The 12,534-nt window shown below is 44.2% G+C and overlaps 1 protein-coding gene and 22 non-coding genes across 23 annotated transcripts in view; 1 reads left to right on the top strand and 22 right to left on the bottom strand.

Moving 5' to 3' along the window:
- LOC143512591 (ninjurin-1) overlaps positions 1 to 12,534 on the top strand; it is a 300,728-nt gene that overhangs the window by 203,183 nt on the left and 85,011 nt on the right. The gene's annotated exons all lie outside the window — the stretch shown is intronic.
- Positions 124 to 195, bottom strand: trnaa-ugc (transfer RNA alanine (anticodon UGC)). The gene has a single exon. It is a non-coding gene; the product is annotated as a tRNA-Ala (tRNA).
- On the bottom strand, positions 704 to 775 carry trnat-cgu (transfer RNA threonine (anticodon CGU)). Its single transcript has one exon. It is a non-coding gene; the product is annotated as a tRNA-Thr (tRNA).
- trnaa-ugc (transfer RNA alanine (anticodon UGC)) lies at positions 1,060 to 1,131 on the bottom strand. Its single transcript has one exon. It is a non-coding gene; the product is annotated as a tRNA-Ala (tRNA).
- trnat-cgu (transfer RNA threonine (anticodon CGU)) lies at positions 1,640 to 1,711 on the bottom strand. The gene has a single exon. It is a non-coding gene; the product is annotated as a tRNA-Thr (tRNA).
- trnaa-ugc (transfer RNA alanine (anticodon UGC)) lies at positions 2,583 to 2,654 on the bottom strand. The gene has a single exon. It is a non-coding gene; the product is annotated as a tRNA-Ala (tRNA).
- Positions 3,163 to 3,234, bottom strand: trnat-cgu (transfer RNA threonine (anticodon CGU)). The gene has a single exon. It is a non-coding gene; the product is annotated as a tRNA-Thr (tRNA).
- trnaa-ugc (transfer RNA alanine (anticodon UGC)) lies at positions 3,519 to 3,590 on the bottom strand. Its single transcript has one exon. It is a non-coding gene; the product is annotated as a tRNA-Ala (tRNA).
- Positions 4,099 to 4,170, bottom strand: trnat-cgu (transfer RNA threonine (anticodon CGU)). Its single transcript has one exon. It is a non-coding gene; the product is annotated as a tRNA-Thr (tRNA).
- On the bottom strand, positions 5,042 to 5,113 carry trnaa-ugc (transfer RNA alanine (anticodon UGC)). Its single transcript has one exon. It is a non-coding gene; the product is annotated as a tRNA-Ala (tRNA).
- On the bottom strand, positions 5,622 to 5,693 carry trnat-cgu (transfer RNA threonine (anticodon CGU)). The gene has a single exon. It is a non-coding gene; the product is annotated as a tRNA-Thr (tRNA).
- trnaa-ugc (transfer RNA alanine (anticodon UGC)) lies at positions 5,978 to 6,049 on the bottom strand. The gene has a single exon. It is a non-coding gene; the product is annotated as a tRNA-Ala (tRNA).
- On the bottom strand, positions 6,558 to 6,629 carry trnat-cgu (transfer RNA threonine (anticodon CGU)). Its single transcript has one exon. It is a non-coding gene; the product is annotated as a tRNA-Thr (tRNA).
- Positions 6,914 to 6,985, bottom strand: trnaa-ugc (transfer RNA alanine (anticodon UGC)). Its single transcript has one exon. It is a non-coding gene; the product is annotated as a tRNA-Ala (tRNA).
- Positions 7,494 to 7,565, bottom strand: trnat-cgu (transfer RNA threonine (anticodon CGU)). The gene has a single exon. It is a non-coding gene; the product is annotated as a tRNA-Thr (tRNA).
- On the bottom strand, positions 8,437 to 8,508 carry trnaa-ugc (transfer RNA alanine (anticodon UGC)). Its single transcript has one exon. It is a non-coding gene; the product is annotated as a tRNA-Ala (tRNA).
- On the bottom strand, positions 9,017 to 9,088 carry trnat-cgu (transfer RNA threonine (anticodon CGU)). The gene has a single exon. It is a non-coding gene; the product is annotated as a tRNA-Thr (tRNA).
- On the bottom strand, positions 9,373 to 9,444 carry trnaa-ugc (transfer RNA alanine (anticodon UGC)). Its single transcript has one exon. It is a non-coding gene; the product is annotated as a tRNA-Ala (tRNA).
- trnat-cgu (transfer RNA threonine (anticodon CGU)) lies at positions 9,953 to 10,024 on the bottom strand. The gene has a single exon. It is a non-coding gene; the product is annotated as a tRNA-Thr (tRNA).
- On the bottom strand, positions 10,896 to 10,967 carry trnaa-ugc (transfer RNA alanine (anticodon UGC)). Its single transcript has one exon. It is a non-coding gene; the product is annotated as a tRNA-Ala (tRNA).
- trnat-cgu (transfer RNA threonine (anticodon CGU)) lies at positions 11,476 to 11,547 on the bottom strand. Its single transcript has one exon. It is a non-coding gene; the product is annotated as a tRNA-Thr (tRNA).
- Positions 11,832 to 11,903, bottom strand: trnaa-ugc (transfer RNA alanine (anticodon UGC)). Its single transcript has one exon. It is a non-coding gene; the product is annotated as a tRNA-Ala (tRNA).
- trnat-cgu (transfer RNA threonine (anticodon CGU)) lies at positions 12,412 to 12,483 on the bottom strand. The gene has a single exon. It is a non-coding gene; the product is annotated as a tRNA-Thr (tRNA).

The following is a 12,534-nucleotide window of genomic DNA, read 5'->3' as shown; positions in this document are numbered from 1 at the left end:
ATAAGAGAAGCTGCAAGCAACACTATTAAGGCACAAAAAGAGTGAGAGAAATGCACAGCGTCTGAATGTCAGCTCAACCCGAAAGGTTAAAATATAGCCAACCATATCTATAGATAATGCTCATGGAGATGCAGGGGATTGAACCCTGGACCTCATACATGCAAAGCATGCGCTCTTCCACTGAGCTACATCCCCTTGACATGTGGAATGAATTGGTTGTAGAGCCAAAGAGAATGATTCCAAAGGTTTATCAACTAGTCTACAGTTGCCTAATGTATCACTAATCCCTGAAGGGGTGAGAAGGCCTGCCACACCATCAGGAATACTTGGCCCTATAACATAGACTTTGACATACAGCCTCTTAATCTGCAAACTACCTGGAAGCAATGGAGAAATTCTTACCTAGCAAAGCCCAGTTTTCACTCCTGCAGACTCTATCACATGGAAACCTGATGGTAAACTCAGTAAAGATCATTGAAATACTCAAAACAAAGGTAGAGGTCACATTAGAAATGGATGTAGATGTTCCCGTTGTCTGCCATTTAAAAGGTAAGCACCTTTCCGCCAGGCCATTTCAGCTGCTTCTTTGAGAGTCAGACGAGTGCTTGATCACATACAGAGGTCTCTTGTACAAGGACAAAATTGGAAGCAGATATTTTAGTAGTGAATGGACACTATAGACCGTTCGGTCCACTTTCCTTAAAGGCACGAACGGGGATCGAACCCGTGATCTTCGGTTTACGAGACCGACGCCTTACCACTTGGCCACCATGCCATAGAAAAGAGAGAGTCCTTAAATTTGAACCACACACAAACTTATGAGGACATGTGGTAACTCCGACAGCGGAAATGTGAGGAAATGGCAGGAACATGCTCAAAATCACGACACCATTGTGACCTATGTATAACCGAACGGAAACTGAGCATCGTCTATCAATAAGAGAAGCTGCAAGCAACACTATTAAGGCACAAAAAGAGTGAGAGAAATGCACAGCGTCTGAATGTCAGCTCAACCCGAAAGGTTAAAATATAGCCAACCATATCTATAGATAATGCTCATGGAGATGCAGGGGATTGAACCCTGGACCTCATACATGCAAAGCATGCGCTCTTCCACTGAGCTACATCCCCTTGACGTGTGGAACTAATTGGTTGTAGAGCCAAAGAGAATGATTCCAAAGGTTTATCAACTAGTCTACAGTTGCCTAATGTATCACTACTCCCTGAAGGGGTGAGAAGGCCTGCCACACCATCAGGAATCCTTGGCCCTATAACATAGACTTTGACATACAGCCTCTTAATCTGCAAACTACCTGGAAGCAATGGAGAAATTCTTACCTAGCAAAGCCCAGTTTTCGCTCCTGCAGACTCTATCACATGGAAACCTGATGGTAAACTCAGTAAAGATCATTGAAATACTCAAAACAAAGGTAGAGGTCACATTAGAAATGGATGTAGATGTTCCCGTTGTCTGCCATTTAAAAGGTAAGCACCTTTCCACCAGGCCATTTCAGCTGCTTCTTTGAGAGTCAGACGAGTGCTTGATCACATACAGAGGTCTCTTGTACAAGGACAAAATTGGAAGCAGATATTTTGGTAGTGAATGGACATTATAGACCCTTCGGTCCACTTTCCTTAAAGGCACGAACGAGGATCGAACCCGTGATCTTCGGTTTACGAGACCAACGCCTTACCACTTGGCCACCATGCCACAGAAAAGAGAGAGTGCTTAAATTTGAACCACACACAAACCTATGAGGGCATGTGGTAACTCCGACAGCGGAAGTGTGTGGAAATGGCTGGAACATGCTCAAAATCACAACACTGTTCTGACCCGTGAATTGATACCAATTCTACCGATTCTACACTGTCCATAGGCTGTAACCAAAATAGCATTGCATAGGCAGCTACCAAAAGGAGAACAGAAGAAGCAACCCATATCTTGGTGACTGGAAGAAAGTTGCACAGTTGAGTCACAGCCGTTTGGGACTCACCCAGGAAAGAGCACTTTTTGGTTGTTGGGGCCTAACAGGAAGCAAGAGTACCTGAGTGTTAAACAATGGCATTCAGGAAACAAGCTATGCTTCATTGAGATGCTGGGGGTCGAAGACAGTTCCTCACACAGGCAAAGCATGCGCTCTACCTCTGAGCTACATCCCCACTTGTAAGGTTGTCTTCAGAATTCTGAAAGAGTCTAGCACAGCAAATACGGCCACCAGAAGCAGTAAAAGGACGAACCCATGAAGCAAGTTATACTTCAGCAGCAGCCATGCCAGAATGTCAAGTTTGCAAGGAACAAAAACAGAATTGAAAACTGACAAAGCACTTTAATGGTCCAATGGCTAACCGGTGATCTTCGGTTACGAAGGCATGTGTTAAAAGCAGCAGTGAACATGCTCAAAAACACGACACCATTGTGACCGATGTATAACCGAACGGAAACTGAGCATCGTCTATCAATAAGAGAAGCTGCAAGCAACACTATTAAGGCACGAAAAGGGTAAGAGAAATGCACAGCGTCTGAATGTCAGCTCAACCCGAAAGGTTAAAATATAGCCAACAATATCTATAGACAATGCTCATGGAGATGCAGGGGATTGAACCCTGGACCTCATACATGCAAAGCATGCGCTCTTCCACTGAGCTACATCCCCTTGACATGTGGAATGAATTGGTTGTAGAGCCAAAGAGAATGATTCCAAAGGTTTATCAACTAGTCTACAGTTGCCTAATGTATCACTAATCCCTGAAGGGGTGAGAAGGCCTGCCACACCATCAGGAATACTTGGCCCTATAACATAGACTTTGACATACAGCCTCTTAATCTGCAAACTACCTGGAAGCAATGGAGAAATTCTTACCTAGCAAAGCCCAGTTTTCACTCCTGCAGACTCTATCACATGGAAACCTGATGGTAAACTCAGTAAAGATCATTGAAATACTCAAAACAAAGGTAGAGGTCACATTAGAAATGGATGTAGATGTTCCCGTTGTCTGCCATTTAAAAGGTAAGCACCTTTCCGCCAGGCCATTTCAGCTGCTTCTTTGAGAGTCAGACGAGTGCTTGATCACATACAGAGGTCTCTTGTACAAGGACAAAATTGGAAGCAGATATTTTAGTAGTGAATGGACACTATAGACCGTTCGGTCCACTTTCCTTAAAGGCACGAACGGGGATCGAACCCGTGATCTTCGGTTTACGAGACCGACGCCTTACCACTTGGCCACCATGCCATAGAAAAGAGAGAGTCCTTAAATTTGAACCACACACAAACTTATGAGGACATGTGGTAACTCCGACAGCGGAAATGTGAGGAAATGGCAGGAACATGCTCAAAATCACGACACCATTGTGACCTATGTATAACCGAACGGAAACTGAGCATCGTCTATCAATAAGAGAAGCTGCAAGCAACACTATTAAGGCACAAAAAGAGTGAGAGAAATGCACAGCGTCTGAATGTCAGCTCAACCCGAAAGGTTAAAATATAGCCAACCATATCTATAGATAATGCTCATGGAGATGCAGGGGATTGAACCCTGGACCTCATACATGCAAAGCATGCGCTCTTCCACTGAGCTACATCCCCTTGACGTGTGGAACTAATTGGTTGTAGAGCCAAAGAGAATGATTCCAAAGATTTATCAACTAGTCTACAGTTGCCTAATGTATCACTAATCCCTGAAGGGGTGAGAAGGCCTGCCACACCATCAGGAATACTTGGCCCTATAACATAGACTTTGACATACAGCCTCTTAATCTGCAAACTACCTGGAAGCAATGGAGAAATTCTTACCTAGCAAAGCCCAGTTTTCACTCCTGCAGACTCTATCACATGGAAACCTGATGGTAAACTCAGTAAAGATCATTGAAATACTCAAAACAAAGGTAGAGGTCACATTAGAAATGGATGTAGATGTTCCCGTTGTCTGCCATTTAAAAGGTAAGCACCTTTCCACCAGGCCATTTCAGCTGCTTCTTTGAGAGTCAGACGAGTGCTTGATCACATACAGAGGTCTCTTGTACAAGGACAAAATTGGAAGCAGATATTTTGGTAGTGAATGGACATTATAGACCCTTCGGTCCACTTTCCTTAAAGGCACGAACGAGGATCGAACCCGTGATCTTCGGTTTACGAGACCAACGCCTTACCACTTGGCCACCATGCCACAGAAAAGAGAGAGTGCTTAAATTTGAACCACACACAAACCTATGAGGGCATGTGGTAACTCCGACAGCGGAAGTGTGTGGAAATGGCTGGAACATGCTCAAAATCACAACACTGTTCTGACCCGTGAATTGATACCAATTCTACCGATTCTACACTGTCCATAGGCTGTAACCAAAATAGCATTGCATAGGCAGCTACCAAAAGGAGAACAGAAGAAGCAACCCATATCTTGGTGACTGGAAGAAAGTTGCACAGTTGAGTCACAGCCGTTTGGGACTCACCCAGGAAAGAGCACTTTTTGGTTGTTGGGGCCTAACAGGAAGCAAGAGTACCTGAGTGTTAAACAATGGCATTCAGGAAACAAGCTATGCTTCATTGAGATGCTGGGGGTCGAAGACAGTTCCTCACACAGGCAAAGCATGCGCTCTACCTCTGAGCTACATCCCCACTTGTAAGGTTGTCTTCAGAATTCTGAAAGAGTCTAGCACAGCAAATACGGCCACCAGAAGCAGTAAAAGGACGAACCCATGAAGCAAGTTATACTTCAGCAGCAGCCATGCCAGAATGTCAAGTTTGCAAGGAACAAAAACAGAATTGAAAACTGACAAAGCACTTTAATGGTCCAATGGCTAACCGGTGATCTTCGGTTACGAAGGCATGTGTTAAAAGCAGCAGTGAACATGCTCAAAAACACGACACCATTGTGACCGATGTATAACCGAACGGAAACTGAGCATCGTCTATCAATAAGAGAAGCTGCAAGCAACACTATTAAGGCACGAAAAGGGTAAGAGAAATGCACAGCGTCTGAATGTCAGCTCAACCCGAAAGGTTAAAATATAGCCAACAATATCTATAGACAATGCTCATGGAGATGCAGGGGATTGAACCCTGGACCTCATACATGCAAAGCATGCGCTCTTCCACTGAGCTACATCCCCTTGACATGTGGAATGAATTGGTTGTAGAGCCAAAGAGAATGATTCCAAAGGTTTATCAACTAGTCTACAGTTGCCTAATGTATCACTAATCCCTGAAGGGGTGAGAAGGCCTGCCACACCATCAGGAATACTTGGCCCTATAACATAGACTTTGACATACAGCCTCTTAATCTGCAAACTACCTGGAAGCAATGGAGAAATTCTTACCTAGCAAAGCCCAGTTTTCACTCCTGCAGACTCTATCACATGGAAACCTGATGGTAAACTCAGTAAAGATCATTGAAATACTCAAAACAAAGGTAGAGGTCACATTAGAAATGGATGTAGATGTTCCCGTTGTCTGCCATTTAAAAGGTAAGCACCTTTCCGCCAGGCCATTTCAGCTGCTTCTTTGAGAGTCAGACGAGTGCTTGATCACATACAGAGGTCTCTTGTACAAGGACAAAATTGGAAGCAGATATTTTAGTAGTGAATGGACACTATAGACCGTTCGGTCCACTTTCCTTAAAGGCACGAACGGGGATCGAACCCGTGATCTTCGGTTTACGAGACCGACGCCTTACCACTTGGCCACCATGCCATAGAAAAGAGAGAGTCCTTAAATTTGAACCACACACAAACTTATGAGGACATGTGGTAACTCCGACAGCGGAAATGTGAGGAAATGGCAGGAACATGCTCAAAATCACGACACCATTGTGACCTATGTATAACCGAACGGAAACTGAGCATCGTCTATCAATAAGAGAAGCTGCAAGCAACACTATTAAGGCACAAAAAGAGTGAGAGAAATGCACAGCGTCTGAATGTCAGCTCAACCCGAAAGGTTAAAATATAGCCAACCATATCTATAGATAATGCTCATGGAGATGCAGGGGATTGAACCCTGGACCTCATACATGCAAAGCATGCGCTCTTCCACTGAGCTACATCCCCTTGACGTGTGGAACTAATTGGTTGTAGAGCCAAAGAGAATGATTCCAAAGATTTATCAACTAGTCTACAGTTGCCTAATGTATCACTAATCCCTGAAGGGGTGAGAAGGCCTGCCACACCATCAGGAATACTTGGCCCTATAACATAGACTTTGACATACAGCCTCTTAATCTGCAAACTACCTGGAAGCAATGGAGAAATTCTTACCTAGCAAAGCCCAGTTTTCACTCCTGCAGACTCTATCACATGGAAACCTGATGGTAAACTCAGTAAAGATCATTGAAATACTCAAAACAAAGGTAGAGGTCACATTAGAAATGGATGTAGATGTTCCCGTTGTCTGCCATTTAAAAGGTAAGCACCTTTCCACCAGGCCATTTCAGCTGCTTCTTTGAGAGTCAGACGAGTGCTTGATCACATACAGAGGTCTCTTGTACAAGGACAAAATTGGAAGCAGATATTTTAGTAGTGAATGGACACTATAGACCGTTCGGTCCACTTTCCTTAAAGGCACGAACGGGGATCGAACCCGTGATCTTCGGTTTACGAGACCGACGCCTTACCACTTGGCCACCATGCCATAGAAAAGAGAGAGTCCTTAAATTTGAACCACACACAAACTTATGAGGACATGTGGTAACTCCGACAGCGGAAATGTGAGGAAATGGCAGGAACATGCTCAAAATCACGACACCATTGTGACCTATGTATAACCGAACGGAAACTGAGCATCGTCTATCAATAAGAGAAGCTGCAAGCAACACTATTAAGGCACAAAAAGAGTGAGAGAAATGCACAGCGTCTGAATGTCAGCTCAACCCGAAAGGTTAAAATATAGCCAACCATATCTATAGATAATGCTCATGGAGATGCAGGGGATTGAACCCTGGACCTCATACATGCAAAGGATGCGCTCTTCCACTGAGCTACATCCCCTTGACGTGTGGAACTAATTGGTTGTAGAGCCAAAGAGAATGATTCCAAAGATTTATCAACTAGTCTACAGTTGCCTAATGTATCACTAATCCCTGAAGGGGTGAGAAGGCCTGCCACACCATCAGGAATACTTGGCCCTATAACATAGACTTTGACATACAGCCTCTTAATCTGCAAACTACCTGGAAGCAATGGAGAAATTCTTACCTAGCAAAGCCCAGTTTTCACTCCTGCAGACTCTATCACATGGAAACCTGATGGTAAACTCAGTAAAGATCATTGAAATACTCAAAACAAAGGTAGAGGTCACATTAGAAATGGATGTAGATGTTCCCGTTGTCTGCCATTTAAAAGGTAAGCACCTTTCCACCAGGCCATTTCAGCTGCTTCTTTGAGAGTCAGACGAGTGCTTGATCACATACAGAGGTCTCTTGTACAAGGACAAAATTGGAAGCAGATATTTTGGTAGTGAATGGACATTATAGACCCTTCGGTCCACTTTCCTTAAAGGCACGAACGAGGATCGAACCCGTGATCTTCGGTTTACGAGACCAACGCCTTACCACTTGGCCACCATGCCACAGAAAAGAGAGAGTGCTTAAATTTGAACCACACACAAACCTATGAGGGCATGTGGTAACTCCGACAGCGGAAGTGTGTGGAAATGGCTGGAACATGCTCAAAATCACAACACTGTTCTGACCCGTGAATTGATACCAATTCTACCGATTCTACACTGTCCATAGGCTGTAACCAAAATAGCATTGCATAGGCAGCTACCAAAAGGAGAACAGAAGAAGCAACCCATATCTTGGTGACTGGAAGAAAGTTGCACAGTTGAGTCACAGCCGTTTGGGACTCACCCAGGAAAGAGCACTTTTTGGTTGTTGGGGCCTAACAGGAAGCAAGAGTACCTGAGTGTTAAACAATGGCATTCAGGAAACAAGCTATGCTTCATTGAGATGCTGGGGGTCGAAGACAGTTCCTCACACAGGCAAAGCATGCGCTCTACCTCTGAGCTACATCCCCACTTGTAAGGTTGTCTTCAGAATTCTGAAAGAGTCTAGCACAGCAAATACGGCCACCAGAAGCAGTAAAAGGACGAACCCATGAAGCAAGTTATACTTCAGCAGCAGCCATGCCAGAATGTCAAGTTTGCAAGGAACAAAAACAGAATTGAAAACTGACAAAGCACTTTAATGGTCCAATGGCTAACCGGTGATCTTCGGTTACGAAGGCATGTGTTAAAAGCAGCAGTGAACATGCTCAAAAACACGACACCATTGTGACCGATGTATAACCGAACGGAAACTGAGCATCGTCTATCAATAAGAGAAGCTGCAAGCAACACTATTAAGGCACGAAAAGGGTAAGAGAAATGCACAGCGTCTGAATGTCAGCTCAACCCGAAAGGTTAAAATATAGCCAACAATATCTATAGACAATGCTCATGGAGATGCAGGGGATTGAACCCTGGACCTCATACATGCAAAGCATGCGCTCTTCCACTGAGCTACATCCCCTTGACATGTGGAATGAATTGGTTGTAGAGCCAAAGAGAATGATTCCAAAGGTTTATCAACTAGTCTACAGTTGCCTAATGTATCACTAATCCCTGAAGGGGTGAGAAGGCCTGCCACACCATCAGGAATACTTGGCCCTATAACATAGACTTTGACATACAGCCTCTTAATCTGCAAACTACCTGGAAGCAATGGAGAAATTCTTACCTAGCAAAGCCCAGTTTTCACTCCTGCAGACTCTATCACATGGAAACCTGATGGTAAACTCAGTAAAGATCATTGAAATACTCAAAACAAAGGTAGAGGTCACATTAGAAATGGATGTAGATGTTCCCGTTGTCTGCCATTTAAAAGGTAAGCACCTTTCCACCAGGCCATTTCAGCTGCTTCTTTGAGAGTCAGACGAGTGCTTGATCACATACAGAGGTCTCTTGTACAAGGACAAAATTGGAAGCAGATATTTTAGTAGTGAATGGACACTATAGACCGTTCGGTCCACTTTCCTTAAAGGCACGAACGGGGATCGAACCCGTGATCTTCGGTTTACGAGACCGACGCCTTACCACTTGGCCACCATGCCATAGAAAAGAGAGAGTCCTTAAATTTGAACCACACACAAACTTATGAGGACATGTGGTAACTCCGACAGCGGAAATGTGAGGAAATGGCAGGAACATGCTCAAAATCACGACACCATTGTGACCTATGTATAACCGAACGGAAACTGAGCATCGTCTATCAATAAGAGAAGCTGCAAGCAACACTATTAAGGCACAAAAAGAGTGAGAGAAATGCACAGCGTCTGAATGTCAGCTCAACCCGAAAGGTTAAAATATAGCCAACCATATCTATAGATAATGCTCATGGAGATGCAGGGGATTGAACCCTGGACCTCATACATGCAAAGCATGCGCTCTTCCACTGAGCTACATCCCCTTGACGTGTGGAACTAATTGGTTGTAGAGCCAAAGAGAATGATTCCAAAGATTTATCAACTAGTCTACAGTTGCCTAATGTATCACTACTCCCTGAAGGGGTGAGAAGGCCTGCCACACCATCAGGAATCCTTGGCCCTATAACATAGACTTTGACATACAGCCTCTTAATCTGCAAACTACCTGGAAGCAATGGAGAAATTCTTACCTAGCAAAGCCCAGTTTTCGCTCCTGCAGACTCTATCACATGGAAACCTGATGGTAAACTCAGTAAAGATCATTGAAATACTCAAAACAAAGGTAGAGGTCACATTAGAAATGGATGTAGATGTTCCCGTTGTCTGCCATTTAAAAGGTAAGCACCTTTCCACCAGGCCATTTCAGCTGCTTCTTTGAGAGTCAGACGAGTGCTTGATCACATACAGAGGTCTCTTGTACAAGGACAAAATTGGAAGCAGATATTTTGGTAGTGAATGGACATTATAGACCCTTCGGTCCACTTTCCTTAAAGGCACGAACGAGGATCGAACCCGTGATCTTCGGTTTACGAGACCAACGCCTTACCACTTGGCCACCATGCCACAGAAAAGAGAGAGTGCTTAAATTTGAACCACACACAAACCTATGAGGGCATGTGGTAACTCCGACAGCGGAAGTGTGTGGAAATGGCTGGAACATGCTCAAAATCACAACACTGTTCTGACCCGTGAATTGATACCAATTCTACCGATTCTACACTGTCCATAGGCTGTAACCAAAATAGCATTGCATAGGCAGCTACCAAAAGGAGAACAGAAGAAGCAACCCATATCTTGGTGACTGGAAGAAAGTTGCACAGTTGAGTCACAGCCGTTTGGGACTCACCCAGGAAAGAGCACTTTTTGGTTGTTGGGGCCTAACAGGAAGCAAGAGTACCTGAGTGTTAAACAATGGCATTCAGGAAACAAGCTATGCTTCATTGAGATGCTGGGGGTCGAAGACAGTTCCTCACACAGGCAAAGCATGCGCTCTACCTCTGAGCTACATCCCCACTTGTAAGGTTGTCTTCAGAATTCTGAAAGAGTCTAGCACAGCAAATACGGCCACCAGAAGCAGTAAAAGGACGAACCCATGAAGCAAGTTATACTTCAGCAGCAGCCATGCCAGAATGTCAAGTTTGCAAGGAACAAAAACAGAATTGAAAACTGACAAAGCACTTTAATGGTCCAATGGCTAACCGGTGATCTTCGGTTACGAAGGCATGTGTTAAAAGCAGCAGTGAACATGCTCAAAAACACGACACCATTGTGACCGATGTATAACCGAACGGAAACTGAGCATCGTCTATCAATAAGAGAAGCTGCAAGCAACACTATTAAGGCACGAAAAGGGTAAGAGAAATGCACAGCGTCTGAATGTCAGCTCAACCCGAAAGGTTAAAATATAGCCAACAATATCTATAGACAATGCTCATGGAGATGCAGGGGATTGAACCCTGGACCTCATACATGCAAAGCATGCGCTCTTCCACTGAGCTACATCCCCTTGACATGTGGAATGAATTGGTTGTAGAGCCAAAGAGAATGATTCCAAAGGTTTATCAACTAGTCTACAGTTGCCTAATGTATCACTAATCCCTGAAGGGGTGAGAAGGCCTGCCACACCATCAGGAATACTTGGCCCTATAACATAGACTTTGACATACAGCCTCTTAATCTGCAAACTACCTGGAAGCAATGGAGAAATTCTTACCTAGCAAAGCCCAGTTTTCACTCCTGCAGACTCTATCACATGGAAACCTGATGGTAAACTCAGTAAAGATCATTGAAATACTCAAAACAAAGGTAGAGGTCACATTAGAAATGGATGTAGATGTTCCCGTTGTCTGCCATTTAAAAGGTAAGCACCTTTCCGCCAGGCCATTTCAGCTGCTTCTTTGAGAGTCAGACGAGTGCTTGATCACATACAGAGGTCTCTTGTACAAGGACAAAATTGGAAGCAGATATTTTAGTAGTGAATGGACACTATAGACCGTTCGGTCCACTTTCCTTAAAGGCACGAACGGGGATCGAACCCGTGATCTTCGGTTTACGAGACCGACGCCTTACCACTTGGCCACCATGCCATAGAAAAGAGAGAGTCCTTAAATTTGAACCACACACAAACTTATGAGGACATGTGGTAACTCCGACAGCGGAAATGTGAGGAAATGGCAGGAACATGCTCAAAATCACGACACCATTGTGACCTATGTATAACCGAACGGAAACTGAGCATCGTCTATCAATAAGAGAAGCTGCAAGCAACACTATTAAGGCACAAAAAGAGTGAGAGAAATGCACAGCGTCTGAATGTCAGCTCAACCCGAAAGGTTAAAATATAGCCAACCATATCTATAGATAATGCTCATGGAGATGCAGGGGATTGAACCCTGGACCTCATACATGCAAAGCATGCGCTCTTCCACTGAGCTACATCCCCTTGACGTGTGGAACTAATTGGTTGTAGAGCCAAAGAGAATGATTCCAAAGATTTATCAACTAGTCTACAGTTGCCTAATGTATCACTAATCCCTGAAGGGGTGAGAAGGCCTGCCACACCATCAGGAATACTTGGCCCTATAACATAGACTTTGACATACAGCCTCTTAATCTGCAAACTACCTGGAAGCAATGGAGAAATTCTTACCTAGCAAAGCCCAGTTTTCACTCCTGCAGACTCTATCACATGGAAACCTGATGGTAAACTCAGTAAAGATCATTGAAATACTCAAAACAAAGGTAGAGGTCACATTAGAAATGGATGTAGATGTTCCCGTTGTCTGCCATTTAAAAGGTAAGCACCTTTCCACCAGGCCATTTCAGCTGCTTCTTTGAGAGTCAGACGAGTGCTTGATCACATACAGAGGTCTCTTGTACAAGGACAAAATTGGAAGCAGATATTTTAGTAGTGAATGGACACTATAGACCGTTCGGTCCACTTTCCTTAAAGGCACGAACGGGGATCGAACCCGTGATCTTCGGTTTACGAGACCGACGCCTTACCACTTGGCCACCATGCCATAGAAAAGAGAGAGTCCTTAAATTTGAACCACACACAAACTTATGAGGAC

Source organism: Brachyhypopomus gauderio, chromosome 4, assembly GCF_052324685.1.
Source record: "Brachyhypopomus gauderio isolate BG-103 chromosome 4, BGAUD_0.2, whole genome shotgun sequence".
Lineage (NCBI taxonomy): Eukaryota > Metazoa > Chordata > Actinopteri > Gymnotiformes > Hypopomidae > Brachyhypopomus > Brachyhypopomus gauderio.
The sequence above is the reverse complement of the archived record's forward strand: the minus strand, read 5'-3'. Positions and strand labels throughout refer to the sequence as shown.